Below are 27,839 nucleotides of genomic sequence, written 5' to 3' on the forward strand. Positions count from 1 at the left end.
ATATTGCGTGTTTTCAGGGTGCGTTTGGAGTGTGTTGTAGGTGGTTCTTGGTGGATTTGCTTAGCTGGGATCAGAGTTGGGAATGTCTAGTTTTGACTGCAAGTGGTTTGAAGACAATCCATGGTGAAAAAGGGGTATTTTGGGCCAGAGTGTGTTTTGGCAGGATTTTAAGGCCTGTGCGAGGTTGCGGTAATGCACGTTTTTGGGAGGGTAATGTGGGTGTTCTAGATTTTTGGGAGTGGGTTTAGGGGTCTAATTTTGTGTCAAAATAGCAGTTTGGTCGTAGGTTGAGGGGAAAGGAGAATTAGGCCATGTTTCTGAGGTGCATTTTTGCCTTTGGCTTACATTCGCGGCCTGCAAGGTAGCTGTATTGCGTGTTTTTGGGGGGCTATTTGGGGGTGTTCTAGATTTTTGGGAGTGGGTTTAGGGGTCTGGGAGCACTGCTGGGAAGGTCTAATTTTGTGTCAAAATAGCAGTTTGGTCGTAGGTTGAGGGGAAAGGGGAATTAGGCCCTGTTTCTGAGGTGCATTTTTGCCTTTGGCTTACATTGGCGGCCTGGAAGGTAGCTGTATTGCGTATTTTTGGGGGGCTATTTGGGGGTGTTCTAGATTTTTGGGAGTGAGTTTAGGAGTCTGGGAGCACTGCTGGGAAGGTCTAATTTTGTGTCAAAATGGCAGTTTGGTCGTAGGTTGAGGGAAAAGGGGAATTAGGCCCTGTTTCTGAGGTGCATTTCTGTCATTGGCTTACATTGGCGCCCTGCAAGGTAGCTGTATTGCGTGTTTTTTGGGGGGCTATTTGGGGGTGTTCTAGATTTTTGGGAGTGTGTTTAGGGGTCTGGGAGCACTGCCGGGAAGGTTTAATTTTGTGTCTGTTAGCTGACCTACTCCATGTTCAATTCACAGAGTTTGAGTACGAGCTCTACTTCCTTGACAACGAGGCTTGAAAAACTTACTTTTTGTTTTCGTGCTTTTTGACTTTTATTTCTGTGTGTCTTTCTTTGATTTGCAACTTTTAGCACAATAAAACTTTAATCACAACAAATCCTTCAGCAGCACTGTCTTCGTCTTATTTTTCATATTGAAGGTGCCGCTGTCTGCATTCCTGAAGTTCACAATTCAGTCATGCTCCTCTATCCTCCTCCTCCAGACTCCCCCTATCCATTTCCCTCAAGGCAGATCTCCGGATTACGCAGAATCTAGAAACTGTCGCTTCAGTTCGTACACAAGTCCCCTCAAAAGAAGTGAGACTGGAAAGACTCACTATGCCTACTGCACCTTCTGAAATTGACACGAGAGGCTGCCCTGTGGCTCTTCACTTAAATAAGATGATGACAAGTGGAACAGGTAATGAATGATGAGATGGCATGCAGTGGTGGACAACACTGGCTGTCTGGCTCTGATGAAAGCAATTGTTGTTTGTTTGTTGTGCGTGAAGTGAATCCTATCTGTGTTCTGTTATTATTATTTAATCTTTTACACACTAAATGTAACTCAAGTATACTCTGTTACCTTGTTTAATACAAATTGTACTTCTACTGCAGGGGCCAGCCACTACATTGCATTTTTCAGTATGGAAAATGTCCTTGGACTCAGTGTGTAGACAACATTGAGTTTGCCAATAACATACCATGATGGTGATGAGTCTTGATGATTAAAGTTACATATTATCTTTATTCTTTACACAGTCACTCACTGGGATGGATGGATCATCACCATTGTCAGTTTACGGAAGAAAAATGGCCGTTTTGTGAGTGGCAAACAACAGGTAAACAAGTCAACAAAAACCACAGCAGACCTACATGTCTTTCTAGTCATGGTATGGGGTGGTCGAGCCAGTGTAGTGTATGCCAGAGACCAGACAGCAGTTCATGTAAAATTGTGGCTATTTGGCTTGCTGCATAAAATTAGATATGCTTTGTCTGTCTGTGTCAAAGAGGTATGCTACATCATAAGGGTGGTTCACTCAGTGGAGCCTGCCTTGACCGTCTGCATGGCTCTGGCCTGCTGTGTGCAATTACTATCCTTGAAAAGGAGACTCAGAGTACGCACTTTAGAAATGATGCCTGTATGTAATACTGTCGCCTCTGAAAGTGTTATTTTTGCACTACACACCGTACCTTATATTTTTTCTGAGCGCTGTTTTAATATCCCTTCCTCTTTTTCCATCAACAATTGCAGGCCGGCTTTTACCTTGTGCCATGGGAACAACATCAATTCGCAATTCCGCATCCGCCAGGCAGGCAATGGACAGTGTGTCTGGTCACCAAGATTGATCGACGGAGCGTCAGATGGAATGGAGGAGAACCGCGAAGAAGAGGAATGGCTGGATGCATGCAACTTCCCAAATTGAACAGGACAACAACATACAGTTACAGTATCCTCTTCACTTCTCCTTATCTTTTAAATAACTTATTGTTGTGAACTTCTATGAGTGTGACTCTCTGCTTCAAATTGAACTTCTATGAGTGTGACTCTCTGCTTCAAATTCATCCCTACAGCCATTTCATAACTTTCTTTGCTATTTTTAAAACTAATGTAATGTACTACTAAGTCATTCTCTCTGAGTGAAATTGCGTAATTACAGCAGCCCTGTACTGTCTAATAGTTTAGTACTACTTAGTAAGTTGTAGTTAGTACAACTTTTTAGTAACAGAACCATCCATTTAGCAAACAACTTCATGCATGCACTTCCCTTATGTCCCTTAAAAGATTTATGGATAACTTCGTATCCAAAGATTTGTTTTTCTTCATTTGTTGTTTGTCCATGCTGTGTTTTTTTTTCCTCTCTCCACAAAACCTTCCCAAAAACCCCCCATTCCCATTCAATTTTCAAACCATAACCCTCTTCCCCCGGGCTGTGTGGTTTTCATTGAGGTGTGACTTAATTACAACACTAATTCCACACACTTGCTAGGGGGGGTAAGGTCAAAGCAACAGAAAATAAATTTCAAGGATGGTGAAGGAATCCGAGGATATGTTCTTACTGTGTACTGTACTATCTCTATCGTACTGTTCTAATGCTACGCTCAGGCCACTCAATGTTTCATTTCCTTATTTTTCATATGCTGCTACTGCCAGTGTGTACCACTACTACTACCACCACCACAACTATGACATTTCATCTGTCCAGGATTCAACCTTAATCGCCATTTGCCATGCACCCAGCCCTGTGCCTAGCCCTATTCTCAAACACGAATCCCAGGTAAGATAAGCATTTTGGGGGAAGAAGAATAATGGAGTAGGAGAAGAGGAGAGACTGACGGTAGTACAAGTAAAGTAGTAGGACAATTGAATTCACTAACTCTGTCAGTGGCACTTTTCTAAAAATGTGGGCAATTAGACAATTTGACAATTTGAATTAACCAACCAGTTAAGTTTCAGGAAAACAAACGTACAGTTGAGTTAACCCACATCCCCCGCCTCCCCCACAAAACAGTAAAAACGCATATGCTATGATTAAGTTGAAAATTTTTTTTATTTACACCCTAACAAAAATAAACTATCCCACAAGACCCCAAACAATGTCCATGAAATGTCCCGAAGAAAAGTTCCAAAACCCCAGCGCCCAATTCCCACCCCCCCAAAAGTCTTTAAAAAAGGGGCAAGGGACAGTCTCTCCTCCTCTACTGCCGCCGGCGGTGTCCTTTGGCCAGGTGGTCCCGACGCTCCCTGCGGCGGTCCTTGAGCAGGGTTTTTAGCCTCTCCACCTCCTGCTCAAGGTTGGACACCCTGAGGGTCAAGCGGTGCAGACGAGCCTTGCACCTGCTGTGGGGGGCAGCTGATTTTTTTGCTGCTTGGCGGTGGCGGGTGGCTGCAGTACCACGGCTCCGTACCGTTGAAGGCTTGCGCTGACTGGATGACCCAGGGTGAGCGGAGGAGGATGCAGCTGTCATGGATGTTGTAGATGTCAACTGAGACTGCGTGTCCTCCTCCTCCTGAGCCACCAGCCGCCGATATTCTGCGACAATCGCCTCCAGCTTCCGTTGCCGTGCCCGTCTAGCCAGCTCCTTCCATGTTAGTTTGGAAGGAGCATCTATATGAAGAACGAAAAATATACTGTAACTAATGCTCTTAACACAATACAATTCAGCAGAAAGTTGTGTCACAGTAACACTAGCAACTTGCAAGCACAGTACATAACATTTGTGGCCTGTATCTATCTAACCTTCCACTTCGTCGGCCTCTGCTCTAACATTATTGGGAGTTTCAGGAATCAATTCTACTAGCACTATATGAACTCACTACATTAGACTCAGACAGTGCACCAGTCGTCTAAAACTTTCACAGCTGAGTTGAAGTCAAATTTAGAGGAGGCCATTGGTTACTCGTCAACTCCCGCCGCTAATGCTATTGCTAATGAGAAGTCAAGGGTGAATGTCTTCTACCTGGTTGACAAAAACTTAGTTCTAAATTTGTAAGTCTTCTTAACAGTACAGTGTACTTGTACTGTACAACATATACACCCCTACAGAGAGGCGACTCTGCAGTCTGCAATCTCAATAAGTAACGGAATATAATAGCTTTGCTTACCACTGCCTGCCACTTCAGTGGCATCCCCCACAGCAGTTCCTGATGGCTCTTGCACCGCATCCGACCCTGGAGTGCCCACCTCCGTACTGGCCCCGGCACTGGTGCTTGGCTGTGCCGATGTTCTGCCGAGAAAATACATTTCATATTTTTAGATGCCATATACACCACTCCCTATTTTGTCTAGGAATGAAAAAAAGTTACTAGTACTACATAAACAAATTTAATAATTTGTGACTCTAGTCTAAACTACAAATGTCCCTTTCTTCAGGGAAGGGTGTTTTTTATTTATGCTTAGCCATAACATGTGATGCTACACTTTTTAGCACAACTGATGAATGCTTGCTTTTTAACACGCACCATTTTTCTCATAACAGACAAGCTTCCCTTCTAAGAACAAGAGCAAGATCATCATCATATCATGTTGGACGGAGTCGTCAACGATTCATCCCCACCAAGACTTTAAGTTCCAACCAGGTGAGGGCTCTTCCACAAATAGGGGCTCATTAGGATGGCGGACGGAAGTGCGACCGCCGTCCTGGAGTATGGGGAAAATGCCTTTTCCGTGTCCGCCTGCCGCGGACAGTCTGACCACCGTATTAGAATGGGAAACACTGTCAAAACTCCGTACGCGGCGGAAGAGAACGCACCGCCGCGGAAATACACCCGACCCCGCAGCGGACGTAACCAATCCAGAGACACCGCCGTACGGAATGACGTCTCCGACCGTGTCCCAAATCAAGATGGCGGAAAACACACATAAAACCGCTGCGGAAAAACAACCTGCCTGAACACGGCGACTTCCCCACAGCGAACAAACCACACATTGCTAAGATACCCACCAAAAGCAGCTCGCCCACATGGACCCAGCGCTACACGCTTTTCCGATACACTTCGCGATCCTCCACCAGCAAGTCATGGACCATCATCGACGACGACGCAGGTACGCTACACACCATTTACTGTCGGAAGGGGAGTACCTGGCAGGGCTGTGACGTTGGGAGGGGGAGTGTCATGTACAAGAAACCACATCAGATCGCACAAACATATCCACAATCGAAGTGCACATACATGAATGACAACGACAAACCAGTACACATGAATGACTTGCTTTATTAAACATAATCGGGGTATAATCTCTGAGTATGCAAGAGCATGGGCACTAGGTACAACAGAGCAGGTACATGATAGGCAGCACATGAGAGGGCAGAATGCAGTATCAGAACAGCAACAGGGCATTGTGGACAAAAGAGCAGGTACATCAGAGGCAGCACATGAGAGGGGCTAAGTGCATCAACAGTCCATGGCAAGGCACAGGTTCATCAGAGGCAGCACATGAGAGGGCACAATGTAGTATCAGAACAGCAACAGGGCAGTGTCCATAACAGAGCAGGTCCAACAGAGGCAGCACATGAGAGGGGCTAAGTGCATCAACAGTCCATTGCACTGAACAGGCCCATCAGAGGCAGCACATGAGAGTGGCTAAGTGCATCAATAGTCCATTGCACTGAACAGGTCCATCAGAGGCAGCACATGAGAGGGGCTAAGTGCATCTACAGTCCATTGCACTGAACAAGTCCATCAGAGGCAGCACATGAGAGGGGCTAAGTGCATCAACAGTCCATTGCACTGAACAGGTCCATCAGAGGCAGCAGATGAGAGGGGCTAAGTGCATCAACAGTCCATTGCACTGAACAGGCCCATCAGAGGCAGCACATGAGAGGGGCTAAGTGCATCAACAGTCCATTGCACTGAACAGGTCCATCAGAGGCAGCACATGAGAGGGGCTAAGTGCATCAACAGTCCATTGCACTGAACAGGTCCATCAGAATCAGCACATGAGAGGGCAGAATGCAGTATCAGAACAGCAACAGGGCATTGTGAACAACAGAGCAGGTACATGATAGGCAGCACATGAGAGGGCAGAATGCAGTATCAGAACAGCAACAGGGCATTGTGAACAACAGAGCAGGTACATGATAGGCAGCACATGAGAGGGCAGAATGCAGTATCAGAACAGCAACAGGGCATTGTGAACAACAGAGCAGGTACATGATAGGCAGCACATGAGAGGGCAGAATGCAGTATCAGAACAGCAACAGGGCATTGTGGACAACAGAGCAGGTCCATCAGATGCAGCACATGAGAGGGCAGAATGCAGTATCAGAACAGCAACAGGGCATTGTGGACAACAGAGCAGGTACATCAGAGGCAGCACATGAGTGGGCAGAATGCAGTATCAGAACAGCAACAGGGCATTGTGGACAACAGAGCAGGTACATCACTAGCAACACCAGTACGTGGGTCAAGCTACCCGTCCCAACGACAACAACAGTGCAATGCTGGTTACAATGGACAATGTACACACCAAGTCAAATCACATGGGAGTGAAGTGAACAGCACCTCACATCACAGAATCAGGTGTACTGCTTGAACTACCTGCCTCGGACACACTGCCAGCACCAGAAACAGGAGTGTGAGACACAGCCACAGCTCGAGTGACTAACACATGAGCCACACACCCGACACACTGCCAGCACCAGAAACAGGAATGTGAGACACAGCCACAGCTCGAGTGACTGACACGTGAGCCACAGACCCTGACACACTGCCAGCACCAGAAACAGGAGTGTGAGACACAGCCACAGATCTACTGACTGACACATGAGCCACAGACCCCGACACACTGCCAGCACCAGAAACAGGAATGTGAGACACAGCCACAGATCTACTGACTGACACGTGAGCCACAGACCCAGACACACTGCCAGCACCAGAAACAGGAATGTGAGACACAGCCACAGCTCGAGTGACTGACACGTGAGCCACAGACCCTGACACACTGCCAGCACCAGAAACAGGAGTGTGAGACACAGCCACAGATCTACTGACTGACACATGAGCCACAGACCCCGACACACTGCCAGCACCAGAAACAGGAATGTGAGACACAGCCACAGCTCTACTGACTGACACATGAGCCACAGTCCCAGACACACTGCCAGCACCAGAAATAGGAGAGGGCACAACAGAGAGAGTGCTACTACATGAAGCATGACAGCAAACAACAGACACAGTGCCACCATCTGACACATGAGAGTCAACTGCAGCTGCGCCACTGGGACCAGTGAAATGATGAGCCACAGGGCTGTATAGGCCAGGAGGCATGGTGGCCCTGGGAGCTGGGGATAGCTGTACCTGAGCGACATCGGGGTGTTCAGGTGTCAATGGTGTGTGTCTACGTTTCTTAGGGATATGTGAGTGCACCCTGGACATGACTGGACTGGTAAGTGGTGTGGCCTCATCTGAAACATCACCCAGCGAAGGTGGATCATCTGCTGGTGGGGGTCTGCTCTCTGGGGACGTGCTGGGCCCTGCTTGTCGTTTGCTGTGGGCCTGCCTTCTGTCCTCTAAATCATTTGTAATGGGGGATGCAACTACAGGGTACTCCTTCCTCTGCTTCTGACGGGCGTGGATGGGAGTAGAGGTATGGGGGGACTCCACCGCGGACACATCTTTACTACGTTCCGTCAACAACATCAGCCTCAGTGCAGCCAGGGGTGATGTATGCCTGTCCTTGATGGAGCTAGTGTCTATGGGAGATGTCCTGTCCCTTGGATGTGCCTTGGCCGTAGGAGGTGTCCTGTCCCTGGAAGTTCCCTGATCCCTGGGCGGTGCCCTGTCCCTGGGTGCAGACCTTTCCCTTGTAGTGTACCTGTCTCTAGAAGCAACCTTGTCCCTGGGAGTGTCCCTGCTCTTGGGAGTTGCCCCTTCCTTTGTAGTGTCCTTGTCCTTGGGAGTGTCCCTGCTCTTGGGAGTTGGCCCTTCCTTTGTAGTGTCCTTGTCCTTGGGAGTGTATCTTCTCTTGGGAGTTGCCCCTTTCTTTATTTGCATGTTTGTATGGCGCTGGGAATCGACTCCCGAAGGAGTATCTCCGCGCCTTAGGCAGCATCTGAAGACAGCAAACTAGTCCTGATTTATTGAGTAAGCACTAAGGCCAGCTAAAAATTAAATAGGAAGGTTTTAAGTTTTTTCCTAAAAGGGAAATGTTCCCTGCATATTCTAATATCCTTTGGGAGTTGGTTCCACAACTTGGGGCCAGCTACTGATAAAGCCCTTCCACCCTTTCTTGCCTTAAAGGCCCTGGGAACACATAACAATTCCTGATCTCCTGATCTTAGAGATCTAGATGGAACATAAGGGGTGAATTTTTCCGTAAGGTAACTAGGACCTTTTCCAGTGAGGCATTTGTGGATGATACAACAGATCTTAAACATCACCCTCTGCTTCACTGGAAGCCAATGGAGTTTGGTCAGCAACGGTTTTGAGGGAGTACGAGGCGGGGCATTTAAAACCAATCGCGCAGCAGTATTTTGCACCACCTGCAATCTGGCAAAAATCCCCTCATTGGCAGCTAGCATCAACCCATTGCAGTAATCCAGCCTGCTTAGCACCAGTGACTGGACCAACGTTCTCCTGGTTGTATCCGGCAACAGAGGGAATACTCTCCTGAGAAGCCCAATGACATGAAAACATGAGCTTACCACTTGATTTGTTTGTTGTGTTAGGGCAAGCTCATGATCCAATTTCACTCCAAGGTCTTTTACCACCATTTTGGGCTCAGGGACGGGGCCAAGATCTTGAGGCCACCAGTCCGGAGTCCACAGGCGTTTGGCTTCTCCGAAGAGCATAACCTCGGTCTTGGAGACGTTGCACTGAAGGAAGTTAGCTGCCATCCAGCATGCCACCTCCTTCATCCCCCGGGCAAAGGAGTCACGCACTTCAGGAGTCATAGTTTTAAAAGGGAAGAGGAGTTGGGTATCATCCGCGTATGATACTGGAATGAACCCATGGGATCTCATGATGTTAGCTAGGGGTGCCACGTAGATGTTAAATAACGTCGGGCTCAAACAAGAGCCCTGTGGCACCCCCTTCGAGATCGCCACCACCTCAGATTGGTATGGTCCCAAAATGACTCTTTGGGTGCGTTTGATGAAGAAACTCCTTAGCCAGGCCAGGGCCTTGCCTTCCAGACCGATGTCAACTAGTCTGGAGGTCATGATGTCGTGTGACACAGTGTCAAACGCCGCTAACAAATCTAAGAGTACAAGGACAACGGAATAGCCCTTGTCCTGTAACATCTGAAGATTGTCAGCGACGGACAGCAAGGCGGTCTCAGTACTGTGCCTGGGCCTAAAGCCCGACTGAGAGGGATCAAGCCCACCTGCATGTTCAATGAACTTTGACAAATGCTGATTTACGTATCTCTCAGCGAGCTTCCCCATAAAAGGGAGAAGAGAGATCGGTCTCAGGTTTGTCAAATCGGACCAGGGGATCGAGTTGTTTTTCCGCAAGGGTCTCACAAGGGCCTGTTTCCAATCTAAAGGGACTTCCCCTGAACACAGGGACAGATTGACTACATGTCGCATTCCAGCCCCCAAATCATCCAACAGAAGTGGCATAATACGTGCCGGGATGATGTCTGTGGGGCACCCACTTTTTGTTCGAGCGACAAGAACAGTCAGCTCTTCCATAGAGATGGGGGGGAAAGCGGCAAGCTTCTTAGCCTCATTACATGTAGTTATAGTATAAGGCTGGACTTGATGGTCAATTTTTACTGGATTATTAGGGATGGAATTAGATGTTAGTATCTTAGTGTAGATAGCTTCAATTTTCCTAACAAAGAACTGTGAGATATTATCACAGAGCTCTTGAGATTCGATCCCATCAGTATCACAGGCAGTGGGCTTAGTAAATGTCTGTAAAATTTGATACAGAGTTTTTACGTTAGTACCAGCCTCTGTCAATTGAACTGCTATGTGTTGTTTCCTAGCAGCTCGGATTGCTTTGTGGTAGCATTTAAACGACCTCCTAAAGCTTTCCTTATCCTCTGCCAGATGTGTGACTCTCCATTTTTCCTCTAACTTTCTCATATTTATTTTTAATTGTCTGAGATCCCCCGTGAACCAGACTTCTTGTTTTGGGGCAGGTCGGGGTTTATAGGTTCTAGGCGGGACCACCTGGTTAATAGTAGTTAACGTGGCTTCGTTAAATGCACTTAAAACTGAAGTGACATTATCTCCGCATGTTTCCCATTTTGGTTCGGAGTATTTATCCCTGAAGCCTTCTGGGGTTAGTTTGTTCCAGGGTCTCCTGATCTCAGCCATAGTCCTATGGATGGCTTTGGCTTTGTAGTTGGAACGAGTAAAAAACATTATAACAGAGTGGTCCGTCCAATCAACTTGATTGGGAGTCAGGCAATCAATAGCTCTTGAGTTACAGAGCACTAAATCTAAAGTATGGCCTGCAGAATGGGTAGGCCCCTGATTCTTTTTATTGTAGTGTCCTTGTCCTTGGGAGTGTCCCTGCTCTTGGGAGTGGCCCCTTCCTTTGTAGTGTCCTTGTCCCTGGGAGTGTCTCTTCTCTTGGGAGTTGCCCCTACCTTTGTAGTGTCCTTGTCCTTGGGAGTGTCCCTGCTCTTTTGAGGTGGCCTTGCCTTTGTAGTGTTCTTGTCCCTGGAAGCGTCCCTGCTCTTAGGAGTTGAACCTTCCTTCGTGGGGTCCTTGGTAGTTTCCCTGGACTTGGGAGTTGCCCTTCCCTTGGGACTACCTTTTGTGCGGGATGCCTGTGTAGCATGTGAAGCCATTTCCACCCACACCCCTTGAGGATCCTGTGTGTCAACTCCAGTGTAGCTCACGTCGTCTTTGGTGCCAGATTTACTAGTCCTAGGGGATGGGGTATGTGCTCTCCGTGCCCTGCCCTGCTGCCTGTGGCTGCTCCTAGTGCAATAACCTGTAAAAGAGTCCTGCTCTGAGAAGTCACTCCCCCCTGAGACATCAAGTGGTGTGGATGGGGTAACAGAAGTAGCACCCTGTCTTTGCGACTGTACAATGGCAGAAGACACAGTGTTTGCCAATGACTGAACTGTTCTGTGTAGACCAGCAACATCGCCATGCATACCTTCCATGAATGCCACCACCTGCCCCAACTTCCTATCGTGGTCTTGGAATGCATTGATCATGTTGGTCTGCCCAACACACGGCTGTCGCAGCAGACCTACAGCCTCTGCACAAAGTGCACTTTGTGTCACCGGGGCAGGGGCGGCGGTTCCTGCACCGAAGGCAACTCTGCTCCCCCTCCTCTGGCGAGCACGAGCAGTACATGTTGCAGTGGGTGGCAGTGTGGGCCCTGTGTGCTGTGTCCCGACTGAAGGTGTCGATTGCCCACTCCCTGTCTGTGCCAACAGTGCGGACTCATCAACACTTTCTGAGGATGAGGGCGATGGTGTTTCCACATGTGAGTCCTCAGGGACGGTCCTGTCCCCCTTTCCGGGGCTGCCCTCTTCAGTGTCAGTCTGCGTGTGTGTGACCTCTGATCCGGTAGCATTGCCACCACTCATCTCTGTCGTTTGTGGGTCAGTGCCCTCTGTCAAAGCTGAAATAGAGAGAAACGAGGTGTGAGTAAGTGCCACACTCACGTACTGAAGGAAAACAAATCTAGAATTTCATTACATACATAGTACATGTCGCACACATCCTGCACACGTCCCACCCCTACCAGTCATCCTCACATCAAAGAACCGGTGTTGGCTGTCAAACATGTACATCATACGAATATGGCAAGTGCCTGTAGATCTGCACACATGTCATGCCATGGGACCACAGACCTCAACGGCATGTCCTGAAACCCTCAACTACTAAGCAAGTGGCTGTCCACCTGGCGGACATGGATGTCAAGGCTCACTCCTCTAATGGCACCAGCATGGTATTTCAGCTAAACATACGCACCACGGAAGTCACTACTGTGTCCGAGCACCAATACATGCATTGCAGTCCCAAGTAACATACACATACATTCTGCTTACCGCTAGTTTGCTGTGGTCCCCACTCAGCCGGGTGGACAGGTCAGGATGCGTCTCAGCAATGATACGGTGCATAAGAGGGGTCATGGTGCGGCGGGCCAGACGAGTAGATCTTGGAATCATCCCCAGTGTCATCTCCGCCACAGTCTTGCTAAGCCTGGATTTGTCGTCACAGTGCTTGTGGCAGTGTGTGTGTCATCTATTGCATACCCCCACTGCCCGTACATCACGTGCTATGGTACTCCACACGGCCTTGCAAAGGTGCAGCTTTACCTACCATGATGGGAGACAAGAGGGTAACGTAAGTGAACAGTATGACATGCACAAACATCGTAATAACATGTTTCTACATGCAGCCATGCTCAGCACTACACATGTGAAGGTCCCACAGCACACCGCCAGGCTTGCAGAAGACAGTAGCCACTGAACACCTCATGGCCAACAATATGTACACCACTGAACTTACCACCTGTCCGGGTGCACCGTAGAGCCGTTGGTAGTGGCTGAGCACACCGTCCACAAGGACATCCAGCTCAGCTGCGGTGAAGGGACGAGACCGGGTCTCTCGCACTCTCTGCATGGCAAGGTCCTGGACTGTGGCACAGCAGCAGCAGCCGTTGGTCAGCTCAGCAGCAGCAGGTCGAGGTGATGGTCACAGGCAGCAGCCGTTGGTCATCTCAGCAGAAGCAGGTCGAGGTGATGGTCACAGGCAGCAGCCGTTGGTCAGCTCAGCAGAAGCAGGTCGAGGTGATGGTCACAGGCAGCAGCCGTTGGTCAGCTCAGCAGCAGCAGGTCGAGGTGATGGTCACAGGCAGCAGCCGTTGGTCAGCTCAGCAGAAGCAGGTCGAGGTGATGGTCACAGGCAGCAGCCGTTGGTCAGCTCAGCAGAAGCAGGTCGAGGTGATGGTCACAGGCAGCAGCCGTTGGTCAGCTCAGCAGCAGCAGGTCGAGATGATGGTCACAGGCAGCAGCCGTTGGTCAGCTCAGCAGAAGCAGGTCGAGGTGATGGTCACAGGCAGCAGCCGTTGGTCAGCTCAGCAGAAGCAGGTCGAGGTGATGGTCACAGGCAGCAGCCGTTGGTCAGCTCAGCAGCAGCAGGTTGAGGTGATGGTCACAGGCAGCACTGGATCAAAGCAGTGAATGTGTGCTTGTGAAAGTCACACATATATAGGTCCCTGAGCCCATGTCAGTGGCACATGTCGCCAGCTATTGGTTCCCCCTGGATGCCTCATTCGAAAAGGGCCAATGACAGGCCCTGGTGTGGCGGTGCACTGTTTCCTCCATTGTCGATGGCGCATTCGCGCCCCGTGGTACCTCTTCCCATTGGCTGCCTGTGCACGTGTCGTCACGGACACACATCGGCAACCGCAAGTGCGCACTTCCGCGACGGTTGCATCTTTTGCAACAATGTTCAATAAGTGGCGCCACCATGGCGGTGCACGCCTTCCGCGGGGAAGGTGCAGGCCAACACATACTTGTGATTATGGAAATCAAAATGGCAGTTCATGAACCCCCTTACAGTCACATTGCATCAACCACCGTAGACCGACCGTCCCAGCCCGGTCACCCACCGCCGTCCCAGCCCGGTCACCCACCGCCGTCCCAACCCGGTCACCCACCGCCGGGTGTTGACTGGCCTGGCCCGGCGGTGGGTGACCGGGCTGGCACGGCGGTGGGTGACCGGGCTGGGACGGCGGTGGGTGACCGAGCTGGGACGGTGGTGGGTGACCGGGCTGGGACGGCGGTGGGTGACCAGGCTGGGACAGCAATGGGTGACCGGGCTGGGACGGCGGTGGGTGACCAGGCTGGGACGGCGGTGGGTGACCGGGCTGGGACGGCGGTGGGTGACCGGGCTGGCACAGCGGTGGGTTGGGACGGTCGGTCTACGGTGGATGATGCAATGTGACTGTAAGGGGGGTCATGAACTGCCATTTTGATTTCCATAATCACAAGTATGTGTTGGCCTGCACCTCCCCCGCGGAAGGCGTGCACCGCCATGGTGGCGCCACTGATTGAACATTGTTGCAAAAGATGCAACCGTCGCGGAAGTGCGCACTTGCGGTTGCCGATGTGTGTCCGTGACGGCACGTGCACAGGAAGCCAATGGGAAGAGGTACCGCGGGGCACGTATGCGCCATCGACAATGGCGGAAGCCGTGCACCGCCAAGTCGGCGCCACTGATTGTATATTTTCAAATGCAGCACCGTCGTGGTAGTCCGCACATGCGTTATGGGGGTGTGACCGTGATGGCTAAACAGCATATGTCAGGCACTATATCATGTGTGTTCACACTATGGCCATTAATGTGCACCCAATTTGCTACACATGTGCATGTCTACGTGTCGACCTCTTGTTTATTCGGTAAACATGTTTCAACTCATACACATCTACACACTACATCAAGGCTGCCTGGCCACATTCATGATCTGTTGTGAGTGTGTGGTTTGTGCGTGCAAGTAACAATGGTGGGGGTACACATGGATTCAGTGTATGCGTATGTGTGTTGCCTCTTGTGTGACCATGCATGTAATGTGAGGATGCTCACCATTGTAGGAGTGGTAATTGGTGCATGAAGACATGGAGTGTGTGTAGCATTTTTGTATTGTGTGTGCACGTGCATGTGTGTCTGTGATGACGCTTGTCTACATTAGGGTCATTAGGCATGTCTTGTTGGCAGTTATTTTGACGTGTGAGTACGTTACATTGTACATGTTGGCACACATCATGTTGTTAGTGGTTGCACATTGTTTGCATGCTACTCTGTATTGTAGGTAATTTCAGACATGTCACACATATGATAATTGTTGACGACATTTCTCATTTTGATTGTGTTGGCCTACATGTGATAGAGTTGCACAGCTATGCGTTGTTGGTAAATTGACATCTACTACATCTACTCCCACACAGGAGGGCTCCAAATGTGCATCGCCCATACACTGTGCTGGAGGATATGGTTGACGAGGAGGTTATCAGGAAATTCCGGCTTGATCGACGTAGATTGCTGGAGCTTGTAGACCATTTGTCTCCTCATCTGCAGCCACGAAGAACATATCCTGGTTCCATTACACCCACAGCAAAGGAGATGGTGGCACTTCACTTCTTTGCAACTGGCACCTTCCAGTTCACAGTTGGACATGCCGGGGGGATGTCACAGTCCATGTTCAGCATGGTACTGCGGGATGTTCTCAAAGCCATGATGATTTACAAGGATGATTACATCCATTTTCCACGGGCGGCAGAGTTGGCAGCAGTCAAATCAGACTTCTATGCACTGGGCCAGATACCACACGTAGTGGGTTCCATTGATGGCACCCATATCGTCTCATTCCACCCCGGGCACGTGAGCCTGTATATCGCAATCGGAAACACTTTCATTCGCTCAACGTGCAGGTGGTGTGCCTGGCCGACAACATCATATCCCATGTGTGTGGCAGATTTCCAGGGTCCGCACATGTCTCCAACATCATGCGGAGCAGCATTGTCCCCCAACTGATGGCAAATCTGCGTCCAGAACGTGCGTGGCTTGTTGGTGAGTATGCTGTGGGGACAGTTGTGTATTCTGTGTGGCATGGGATACCCACCAATCCTGGTAGTGATATCTGTGTCTGTCATCCCCCCACATAGGCGATTCTGCGTACCCAAACCGGCCGTGGCTGCTGAGTCCCATACGTAATCCAACTACAGCTGGTGAAATGCGATACAATGATGCTCATGGAAGGACACGTTGGGTGGTGGAACATACTTTTGGACTGCTAAAGTCTAGGTTTCGCTGCCTGGATAAAACCGGAGGAGCCCTGCCTTACTCACCAGGCAAAGTATGCAGGATCGTGATTGCCTGCTGCATGCTCCACAACCTGGCCTTGCGCAATGACATTGAACTGATCTTGGACCCTGAAGACCAACAAGTCCCTCGGCCTCCCATCCCACCCATGTCGACTGATGAGGATAGTGGTGAGGAAGAAGGTGTGGACCAGAGGCGTCAGCTCATTGATCGCTATTTTCCTTGAATGTGAGTGACTACCTCTTGTGCAGGTTGACAATGCGTGATGTATGTTTGCTGGTGGTGTGTGGATGTGGTGTTTGAAAGCTGGCTGTTCTGGTATGTTATGTTTGCATGTGTGTGTTGTATTTATTGTGGACATGTAAGGCTCCATGATGTGTGTCCTCTCATCCACAGATTTGGTGGTGAGTGTGGTTTGTGGTATGTTGCAGTACAGTGTGTTGTGATGGGTGTGAATCAGTTTCCTGACGTTTGTTTGTTGTCTCTCTTTTTCCCTAGGTCACTCCCACTGAGGCATAATTCTCACCGACATAGTTCCCTGCGCCTGGTGACGTCTGATTCTGAGACAATCATGTGATTAAAACATGGAGGCAACACATCATTGAGTGTGTAAGTGAAATTTATTTACAGGTTGTGAATTGATGCTGGTGGATATATACAAGTAAGTGTTGGGTGGGGGAGTGTGAGTTGAAGGTCATGGTAGATGAAAAGACCGTGGTGACACCACATTGGGTGATGTCCAGCTAGTCCAGCACACCGGTGCAATACTTGGCGTTGTGGGACAGGATAGTTGGCGGGTGAATGGCAGGGTCAGGCAAGGTTAATGTCATTGGCGGCCCCTCTTTGAGCGGGTGGATGGTGCATCCCCGCTGCTCTCACCTACTTCCAGCCTCGGACGGCCCCTCCGTCTTGTAGCCGGAGCGGAGACAGCTGGGGGGGCAGGTTGGTCAGGGGCCACATCCGTGTCCATGGGCTCAGGTGGCGCTGGCGGTGGTGTTGGTGACCGTGGCGGCTGGGCACTTCGCTGAGGGGGGGTGGTGCGGGATAACCAGTCCCTCCACAGTGCTGTTACCTGGCCCATGATGTCCACTAGTTGCCCTATGCGCCTGTCAATTGACCACAACTGATTGGTGTTCTCCACTGAGTCCTGGTGGGCACGATCAGTCTGTGCCTGCCCCCGCTCATAGGAGGCCTGGACTCTGGCTAGGGCTTCCAGTGTTTCTGCAGCAGGATGGGGTGGGTGTCCTTCCACACCTCGCCGGTGAGAAGCACTCCTGTTGGTGAGATGTGCCCTCTGGTCTGTCCTTTCCCGTCCACTCTCCCTGCTTGGCTGGGATGTAGATGGCCCTGCGTCGTGCGATGGGTCAGGCAGGGTGGCACAGGCAGGAGTGGTGGTACTGGTGGTGGTGGAGGAGGTGGTGGTGGTGGTGGCTGCACAGGTCACTATGGCAGGTGTTGGTGGGGTGACACAGGCCAAGGTTGAGGAGGCAGGGATGTCCTGTGAGCCTGATGGCCCTGGGAGTCGGCTTGGGCCCGCTTCGTCCTCTGCACCGGAGCTGACAGTGGGATCGTCCCCAGAGAGTCCGTGCTGTGAGTGGGGCGACTGTTGCAGGCGGTTGCTGGTTTCACCAGTCGGGTTGTGATCACCTGAGGGACAAGATTTTAATGATCAATGCAGTGGACATGACATGTTTTAATCTTTCCAACATTACATATCACTGACCTCTCTACACACCCCACCCACCTCCCAACACACCCCACCCACCTTCCGACACACCCCACCACCCTCCCAACACAACCCACCCACCTCCCAACACACCCCACCACCCTCCCAACACACCCCACACCCCACCCACCTCCCAACACACACCACCACCCTCCCAACACACCCCACCCACCTCCCAACACTCACCACCCACCTCCCAACACACACCACCACCCTCCCAACACACCCCACCCACCTCCCAACACTCACCACCACCCTCCCTGTGGACATGGGGGCCTGTTGGGAGTCGTAGTTCTGGTCTCTCACACACCAAACCCACCTCCCAACACACACCACCCACCTCCCAACACACCCCACCCACCTCCCAACACACCCCACCACCCTCCCTGTGGACATGGGGGCCTGTTGGGAGTCGTAGTACTGGTCTCTCACACACGCCACCACCCTCCCAACACACACCACCCACCTCCCAACACACCCCACCCACCTCCCAACACACCCCACCACCCTCCCTGTGGACATGGGGGCCTGTTGGGAGTCGTAGTGCTGGTCTCTCACATACCTCACCCACCTCCAAACACACAGCACCCACCTCCCAACACACCCCACCCACCTCCCAACACACACCACCCACCTCCCAACACACACCACCACCCTCCCAACACACCCCACCCACCTCCCAACACACACCACCACCCTCCCAACACACACCACCACCCTCCCAACACACCCCACCCAGCTCCCAACACACACCACTCACCTCCCAACACACACCACCACCCTCCCTGTGGACATGGGGGCCTGTTGGGAGTCATAGTGCTGGTCTCTCACACACCCCACCCACCTCCCAACACACACCACCCACCTCCCAACACACCCCACCCACCTCCCAACACCCTCCCTGTGGACATGGGGGCCTGTTGGGAGTCGTTCACATTTTGGTGAGTATGTGGCCCACATGCATGGTTTTGGGTCTGTGGGATGTGCCCTCCCAGTTGTGTGAGGCAGACCATGTCGTGGGATAGTGGTGCTTGGTTTGTACTTACCAGCCTCTTCACCCTCGTCAATTCCTTCAAGGCTCTCTGGGTGCAGTATGCCCAGCACCTTTTCCTCCCATTCTGCATACGGTATGGGCTCCGGGGGTGTGCCGCCGTCAGTGTGGTGTGCTCGCAGGTGCTTTTTTGCACGGATGCCTTTGACCCTTGTTTTGAGGTCGTGCCACCGCCTCTGGATGTCGTGCTTGGTTCGTGGCACGGTCCCTGACACATTCACCCGACTGACTATCCTGTCGCACATGTGGTTTTTGGTTGCCACGGTGGTCTGCTGGACTAGTGTGCCGAATAGGTGGGGTTCGACACAGATGATTTGATCCACCAGGACCTTCAACTCTGTGTCAGTGAATTTAGGATTTTTCTTTGGTGCCATGGTGTGTGATGTGCAAGGTGTGGGTGGAGTGGGGTGGGATGTGCAGGTGTGTGGTGTGTAGGAATGGTGTGGTGGGTGTTTGTGTGGTGGGTGTGTTTGTGTGCAGGTTGTATGTGTGGACTTTCATGTCTGCTGTTAGTCGTATTGAGCGTCTTGCTTGCAGCTATTCTGTGGTGCAAAGGATTGTGGTAGTGGGTGGGAATCTTTTTATACTCGGTGTCGTGGTAGTGTCCCAATGGTTGTTGCCAGTCAGGTGCTAGGTGGGTGTGTTGACTTCAGTGGATTTTTAGGTGCTTGGGGGGGGTGTCATTGTGGCTTGTGATTGGTGTGGTTGTTTCAGGTGGGTGGGTGTCCTGTGTAGTGTGTTTTGTATTTACTTCCGTCAGCCATTTGGAAATTGGTTTGACGGTAGGGATGGTGTTCGTGTTGTCCTTCCGTCGGAATGCTGGGTTTATCGTTGCATTGTTTCTGCAGCGGTCCTGGATGGAGGTGAGTTCCGTGGGACTGGTGGCGTTATCCTAATCGCGGGCACGGAGCCTCCGCAGGTATTGCGGTGGCTGTGCCTGTTCCCGCGGTCATGTTTGTTCACGGCGGACGGTGTTTCTTTGGTTCCGTCCGCGGACGGGGTTTGATGTACTCCGTCCGCCGCGGACGGAGTTTCATGACATTATTATCCTAATGGCAATGGCGGTTTATCCGCGGAGCGGTCGGGAGTATCTTGGCCACGTCCTTGGTGGACGGAACTCGTTTCCGTCCGCCATCATAATCGGCTCCTTAATGTGTGAAATCAGCCACTTTTCAGTTTTGAATCCTTCACCGTTTATCTTATTTGAACTGAAGTTGATTTTAATAAATGTTTATACTTTTAATAAAGCTTTAAAACTTACATAGACTCTGGGTTTTGGTCATGGGTGAGTGAGCGAAAGGGTTTGCGATTTGCAAGCATGAGTCCGTGGCTCTGAGAGGTTGGAACTCTGACTCCGTAGTCTTATGTTCTGGGTTGTATAATCATTGGGGATCATCGCTGCATTTGGGAGGTAAATAATGACTCTGACACACTAGCTAGTCACTAAGGAGATTGGGGGTTCAACTTCTGTTATGACTGAGGTATGTGGAAAGTCTAACTGCGCCTATTATAATTTATAACCAATGCCCTATTTCTTCTCCATAGTTCTGTTTGTGCAGAATAGTCCCTGCAACAGTAGTAGTATGGATATCCTCCTATCCAATCAAAAAATAAACTAGTATCTTATTCTTGGTGGCCATTGACATTTTATTGTTGGGAATTGTAAAAGCATATACATTTAGAAGACTTCAATAGACATTATGGACAACACAGAGGACTGCATAGAGCTATTGCTGAATAGAATAGGAGTTTTGTTTAACACCTTTTGCCAACTGTGCAAGCTTAGTTAGCTACACAGACAGACTAATAATAATCTATTATTAGTAGAGGCAGGATAAGAATTTAGAAACCAGTCTACAAGATGATCAAAGACGGTTTAGGAAAAAATAGAATGAGGAACGTTTGGAAAAAATAGGCGCTGTAAAAGATAGGGAAGTATAATTATTAACATTAACAGGAAAACTTACTGGGGCCAGCAGAGGAGCCCTCGCCGGACCTATCCTGGCCTTCCTGGTGTTGTTCCTGCTCCGCCAACACCGCTACCTCCTCCTGTGTCGTCTTGCCCCTGGGGGAAGCTGATGTAGAACATGAAAGAAAGACACAAACATGGATGATTGTTGTCAACCAAATCAAACATTTAAAAAAACAATAACAAATTATTTTGGGGAAATAGACAACAATTGCACTAAATTTATTGACCTATCTGATGTGGTCTACTAGGATATTAGTATTGCTGGATTAGAGGACACTCTACTTGGAAAGTTATGTAACTCACTAAACCAACTACAAAAAGGTTCTACTAGGACTGGCTGGCAGCACTCCGCAGCACGCGAAGTGACAGACACAGTCCGTCATGATCACCACCACTATCTCTTCTTAGTGGCAGGAGTACAAAGGAAGGACTGGACTTGAGTCTCTAATGTCTATCATTACGCAGTTCTGTAAATGACACTGATACATAATCATCACCCAGGCCAAATGGGCACAAAATTGAAAACAAGTAAGCATAGTAGCACCGCCACTGAGCAGGCGAGCACCTGCCATGAAGATTTTGAAACATAATTTACCTGCAATGTAATCGGCAGCATTCTTGCTCTTCGGAAAAAACAAATTGCAATATCATAACACAGAGCAGGAGAAAACAAAGTAGTGATTATATACTGGCTACTACTACTCACCAAGGCCCGGGATCTTGACTCCAAGCAGGTTGAGCAGGTCTTGCTCCCGGTCCAGGATGTCGGACCACCGGTGCGTCGCCTGGTTGTAGGTACGCCAGACCCCAGACTCCGATACATGGCCCGGCACACCTTCCCCCATAGCTTGCGACGCTACCGCAGCCCGTACCCGGAACCGGGCCTGCCGCCTGCCGCGACGGTCTTGGGGAGGTGGCGCTGGACATAGAAAATGAGTGCGGCCACCTCCACCGCACTGAAAATCTCCCGGGCTGTTAATGCCTCCCCCCTTAAGCGCCCGCATGGGAGCCGGGTACGGGGTGCGGGACCCTTCCCCTTGCTCTTCCCGACTCCCTTTGCCATGGTCCTGGACAGCTGGAAAACAAAATAGGAAAGAATAGGGAAAAAGTAAAGAAAAGAAAATAGTTAAAAAAGTAGTTTTAAAGTAACCAAAAGTAGAAAAAACACAAAATATAGATGTAGAAAAAGAGAGGGATAGATATTGAGTAAAAAAGATTAAAAAAAAGTTCAAAGAAACAAAGGATTGCAAAGATTAGGGGAGGATTGAAAAAGCATGCCCAGAACCATAGCAATGAATGAAAAACAAGATGACTGCGCCCGTTGATGACCCCGTGGCTAAGTTTGGGCGATATTGCCCCCGCGAGCACGCAAAAACGCGTGTGACCACGTAATCGCGCCCCGCGCACAACGCAAGAATGCAACTAGCGCCCGGAAACGGAAATACGCAACGCAAACAAGATGGCCGCGCCCATGTACGACTGCATGGGTAACTTCGTGGTCGGCGTGCTGAAAGAGGCCCGCAAACATGCAAAGCGCTCCGCGAACACGCAAAAAAAAACCGGAAATTTGCACAAATTCGCGGATTATACGGAATGCGAATTTGCTTTCGCATGAATTTGCGTACCGTGAATTTGCAAATTTCGCCCATCCTTACTCAAATTACATCATTGATGGCATCACTGATATAACCCATCGTCATATAAGGTCATAATCAGTGCATGGTGGGGGTTCATGTTATAGTTAGTGTTGCTAATTATATCCCATAATCCCATATTGCTGAGTGATGTTTCTTTGTGAAGCAGAACAGCCTTTCCAAAGAAAGCTGTAAATCAATGATGTGGGACTGGGGTAACCAATTTCAATTACAATTGGAACAGGGCAAACAAAGCAATTCTTTACTTTTAAAAGTATACAATGACTGGGCAGCTGCACGGAGACAGCTATGGATAACAAAAAGAGCAAGCCTAGAAGGCACTACACCGGTGAAGTCAGCGGCCAGCGAGATTTTGGTGAACTTCCGACTCTGAGCAGAGCTGTGGAATTGCAAAATTTTGAAAACTCAGCTGGCGGAGCGGAGTTTGATGCCCAACGCTAATATTTATATTGAAAAAACAAAGGTTACACGGACGTTATAGTTAGAAATTCATCACTTATAGTTTGCTGAGCTAACTATAACTCACTCACCCCACAATGCACTGCTTATGACTTCTCAAATTACATCATTCATGACATGGTCAGTGACATCACTCATGACATCTCAAATGACATCACTGATTACATCATCCACAGAAACATTCACCCATCCACTCATGTACCCACACATACACGCACTGTCAGATGAAATAGCCAATTATGTGTCAGTCAATACATTTATAACATATAAATGACGGATATAGCCGGGTACTGTACGGGCAAATAATCATTTTTGTTTCAGCTTTAGTTGGTAGTCAGTCTACTCTTTGTTATCAGGCTTGTTAAATTCTGATAGGACAAAACATGTGTCAATTGCCCTGATCGCTTTATGTAAGGAACTGTTCTTCCACAGTGACCACTTAGGTGCACCGACCAGAAAAAGTAAATTTTAAATTTATGCACCAAACTATATGCTTATCATAGACTTCACGATTATTTTTGTTACCTTTGTGCTTGATTTTATGTGTACCCAAACTTTTTTCTCATATCTGAATTGGTGGCAGTCAGTGCCCAAGCTAGATGATTACAGCTGTAGATCTGGACCTCTGAGTAGTCTCTGACCACATAGTAGTCTCAAGCCAGTGGAAGCCCAAGTGACAATATATTGTGTTCAATGAAAAACAAGTATGGAGTTGAAGGCCCATAGTCCAAACAAGAAGGGAAGAAAGGTAAAATACTTTGCCTACACCAACTAATCAAGGGGACCAACTTGGGAAATAATGACAGATTGCAAGAAAGAGATGTGATGACAAACGTACATCTTAGGAAAAGCCCAGCAACCACTGTTGTCAGGCAGCGGTATATAGTTTGTTCTTCTATCTTATGTATCTATGTCATGTGTGCCCTGGAAATGTTTCTGGATGAACTGGAAGCAACCTAAATTCTCCACCAGCATGTCTCTCCAGCCACCATCAATTGGGTCTCCATGTACACACCTCAATACCCCTTTGCTGAATCTATCACAATTTGAGCAGCTTCCTGCCAGCTAACTAGGAAAGTTTGACAGGAAGATTCTGAGATTTTACGTTGTATATCAAGCAGTAACTAGGAGGGTGGGAGGATGTACAGAGGACTGCTCTCAAAGGAGGAGTAAAATAAATCTGTGCCATTTTAATTTAGGTATTTATACTAGAAGCCGACAGAGGGCATCCAACCTCATTTCTGGTAGTTGATTGCCTGTCAAAACCAGTCAGCAAAAAAGGTCTCAGAGATGGTAAAATCCAAATAAAGAAGAAAGTATGAGCACCATTAAGTAAAACATATATCAGATGTATTAGTGTCAAAGATGAAAATTTATTTGGCCAATTAATATTTGATAGACCACGAGAAAAGTGAATAAACCAAAACATAAAACATGTCAAGATGAGTTTTACATGTTAAGAAAAGTGAATCCTTCTTTCAGTTGTCTGTCAAATATATACCAGAAAAATATTATGGTGCTAAAATATAATTGTCAAAATATTGACAAAACAATATATTATTGTGGCAACAATATATTAATAAATATATATAATTACTTTTAAATACAAGTATTCTAATTTAACAATAAAAGTTAACTTTTTTTAAAATTCATATATTCAGATAAATATGTACACAACATTAGAAAAATATTTTGTATTCATGTATGACACTTGGTACCAGATGGTTACCATTTAAAAAATGAGAGAAGAAACAAAAAGGACATAAACATAATACATTGACATAATATATTAGCAGCCACCAACAGATAAAATCAACATAAAGGAGTAAAAGTAATAAATGATGTAGAGATAGAGGAATAAGGAACAATTCCCTCGCATATGATTGAATCTCCATAAAGTTGAAAACTTTGCTTTATTTCTCGCTTCAAATACTCCTAGGGCATGATTATGAATTTGGCGATCTTCTTGCCGGAATGGCAACATGGTGGTACGAGGAAGTCCTCCAAACTCGTGACTTCTCGCCAGCCCAATTACATGTTTTTATCGGAGCTGGCAGGACAGCTGCGGCAGTCCCACTGCGATGGCATGCTTTCCACTGAGGATTACAGCCAGCAGTCATGCCACCACAGTGGGACCGCTGCCACATCAGGTGCACTGTTTGGCATGCACCATGTCGTGCATGCCACACAGTGCTCAATTCCAGGGGGGCACAACATGGGCCCTCCTGCAAGCACCCCCATGAACAGTTTCACCCTGCCTTTTCATGACCCTTTTCCATGGTGGGATCCCGGTAACGAAATGGGAGGTGGAAATGCCGGTCCTAATCTGCTTGGCGGTGCCGGCACCATCATCGCCACAATTTACAATCCCTCTCAACACTGCTCCTGGATCATGGCAGTAGCGGCAGTCTTGTGGCAGTCCCACTACCACCATTGTAATACAGCTGTTGGACTGCTGAAATGGTGGCAGGGCCGCCATACTCATAATATGGCCCTTAGCGTCAATCAAAATGTTGTCACAGGACTACAATGGGAGAAGGACATGTTTGATTAAGCAGTGAGTGGCACCAAGTAAAATCACACAAGAAATGTCAATGTAATTTGGAATTTGATCGCACAACTTGTACAAATGGCTTGAACAGAGTTAACTACAGTGCCTTTTTAATAAAAAACAAGTGATCAGTAGCATCCGGTAAAATTCTGCACCAAATTTGAGTGTCATTTAACATTTTCTTACTTTTATGAATTAATGGACTGAGGAGAATCATATCCCTCTGATGGTATTAATTTATTAATAAGCTATACATGATTCTGTTATGTAATGAACATACATAACCAGCGATACATGGCAGAATTTTTTTATGAAATAGAAGAGACTTTGAAGAAAAAACTGCAAAGAAATAATTAAATACATATTTGATTTGATAAGCAAATCTTTTGAATGACCAATGGACATGTAGGTTTTATTCCAAGTTTCTGTGCATCTTTTGTAGTAAAATATCAATGAAATAAACTAGAAACTAATGCAACATAAAGTGATAGTGATGAATATGCAAAACAAATCAGGGGAAGACCTGCAGTTGAAATGAGTCAGTTATTTAAAATCACTTGGATGTTTTTGTACCTAATGAAGGCTATCCATATTGTTTGTTACATCAAACCCACTGACTCAGGAGAGCATTCGTAAAAGGCTTTTGTTATTGAAAAATAACATATACATTAATTTAAACAATAAAACATATCCTCCATAAAAATACAAATAACTTTAACTAATTTCTGCCAATTACAAATATTTTTAATCTTAACATATAAATCTAACAAAATTTAGTATCCAAAGTGTGTTGTAAACAAAAAATGATAATATGACTTCATTAACCCCTTAACCGCGCAGCAAATTCTCCCGCAGTGCGGGAGAATTAAAGAGTGGGTGGGGCTGCGTTGACCAATGGATGTGCGCAGCACCAGCGAGGTAGTGCTTGCGTAGGCCAACAACATGGAACGGGTTAAAGAATTAAAAACATCATACATCTGTATAAATATTAATAAGCTCCCATAACAATGTGCACATTATTAATTTAGTTAACAATGACAATTTATTTTAAAATACATATGAAAATAGTATGTTTTAAAAATGCTAATAACAAACCAAACATTTAAATTGATTAAAAAAAAAGAAAAATAATTAAATAACTAGTATATAAAAACACACATTTAAATGAACCCACAGAAAATATCTTCCAGGAGGAATTGCAATCTAATTCTAGCCCATAAAGAATAGAAAATATGCAATTAAAAACAATTCAGGTACATATCCTAATTCCCAATTCTACAAACATTGTGGAAAACGCATGGTCACTGTGTATTCTACTTCCAGTTATACAAACATTAGGAAAGTGAATTTCTTGTGGCATCAGATTTACTTTTCTAACTCCAGTCAAATAAACGTTGAGGAATGTGAATACACTGGTGAGGTCAGATTTACTAATCTAACTCCAGTCCACACTGTGCATGCATTGAGTGGTCAGCTTTTCTATAATTCCACTCCAACAAACTTTGAAGAAAGTGAATATTTGTTTAGGGTGAAGTTAAATGTGTATCTGGCGGTGGTGTTCAAATTTACTATTCTACCATCAGTCCAAGAAACAAACAAACACACTTTGGAGAATGTGCATACGTCACAGTGATATATACAGTACTCTAGCTCCAGTCTAACAAGCATTTAGTAAAATACATGCTGGGAGGCATTTTAACCAGCATTACCATATATTTGGGGGAACATATTTACTATTCTAACTCGAGTATAACAGATGTCACGGTCAGATTCACTATTTTAATTACAGTCTGACAAAAATTGTGGAAAGTGCACACATTGTGGAGCTTTACATGTCTTATTGTAGCTCTTGTCTAACAAATATTTGGAGGTTAAAATTCAATATTATAAATCGTGTTCAACATACCTTTAGGAAAAATATATATATATTGAAATAACTTAGCAAATTCACCATTTAAAGTAGGAAACAAATGATGTTGAATGTAACATACTACAAAGTATAAATATGTTCTCAGATAGCTACATTTAATTTAGTTACAAAACTGCTAAATATATGAAAAAATGAAATATGCTGGATAAAAGTGTAAGTATAAGTGAGATTAGGAGTATGGGGCAAGTCCTTGATGGTATGTAACGTTTACAACGAAATTTTTACAACGCACTACCATTACAACGCAGGCATTACCACGCATACCATTACAACGCATTGCGCTGGGGGCGCTCTAGGATAGGTAATACGTTTAATTTTCTATCCAAC

This window comes from Lissotriton helveticus, chromosome 2_1, assembly GCF_964261635.1.
Source record: "Lissotriton helveticus chromosome 2_1, aLisHel1.1, whole genome shotgun sequence".
In the NCBI taxonomy this organism is placed as follows: Eukaryota; Metazoa; Chordata; class Amphibia; order Caudata; family Salamandridae; genus Lissotriton; species Lissotriton helveticus.